This window comes from Octopus bimaculoides, chromosome 28 (genome assembly GCF_001194135.2).
Source record: "Octopus bimaculoides isolate UCB-OBI-ISO-001 chromosome 28, ASM119413v2, whole genome shotgun sequence".
Taxonomy (NCBI): domain Eukaryota; kingdom Metazoa; phylum Mollusca; class Cephalopoda; order Octopoda; family Octopodidae; genus Octopus; species Octopus bimaculoides.
This window is the reverse complement of record NC_069008.1, coordinates 315,443-316,798: the sequence shown is the minus strand read 5'-3', so window position 1 is coordinate 316,798 and position 1,356 is coordinate 315,443.

Here is a 1,356-nt window from a genome sequence, read left to right as displayed (position 1 = left end):
ATATATATATATATATATATATATAAAGAAGATAGATAGATAGATGTATAGGAATGTATGTATAGGAATGTATGTATGTGAGTGTGTGAATGTAAGTGTGTATGTTTAAAACCACTCATACACACACACACACACTCACGACTTGTGTTTCGTCAGACACACTCACACCTCCACTCACACTCACTCTCCAACAGACACACAGACACAACAACACACAAATGTCCAGTTAACGTTTTCCAATGTCTCCTCTTCCCTTTTATCCCCCAATCACAGTCTCTGGCTCTCGTTTCCCCCTCTCTTATTCACTTTATATACATCATATTACTCTCTCTCATATCTTACATAATTCTATCTATCTATCTATCTATCTCTTTTTCCATCACAGACTGTCTCTCACTCCCCCTCTCTTATTCAGTTTCTCTCTCTCTCTATCTATCTATATATATACATATATATCGTTCTCTTACACTATCCCCCCTATCCTCCCGTCCTTTCTCCATCAAAAGACCCTTCTCTTTCTCTTCTACCTAATCATCTCTCTCTCTCTCTCTCGTTTACAAAATATCTCCCTCCCTCTTTCATACATTGTGTCTCAACCCCATCTCCCACTGTCTCAGTCCTCTCTCTCTCTCTCTTTCACACATTGTGTTTCAAACCTCACTCACTCTCTATCTTCTCTCTCACGATTTGCCTCCCACTACTTCTCACATTTGTTCATTCTACACACCATATCTTCCTCAATTTCACTTTCACTTTCTCTCTTTCTATGCATGTCTCTACTTCTCTTTCTCCTAATCTTCCTATCTCTCTTCATAAGGCTTGTTTCTCTTTCTCGCTTTCTCTTTCAGACATATACTTTTACCCCCTCTCTCAATATCTTATTTCCCCCCTTTATTTCCCCGTATCCTCTCCGTCTCATATATCTAAGGATCTATCTATCTATCTACAGACTTCGCTTTCTCTCTCTTTCCCCTATTCTCACCTCCCTCTCTCGCGCTCTTCATTTTCTCTTTCATTTCTTTCCCACATTTAAACATGGAATGACCGTCAATCCATCTCTCTCTCTCACTCAAACTCATTCTGTCTCTATCACCATCACTCTCACTCTCACTCAGTCCTACTCACACTCTCTCTCTCTCTCTCTTTCCTCCTCTTTCACGCTGCCACACAACAAACACACCAACGACGAAATGTAGGATATGGCCACATCACACTGGCAACAGCCGACTACTACTACCACCACTACTACTACTACTACTACCACTACTATTACTACTACTATTACTACTACTACTACTACTACTACCACTACTATTACTACTACTATTACTACTACTACTACTACTACTACTACTA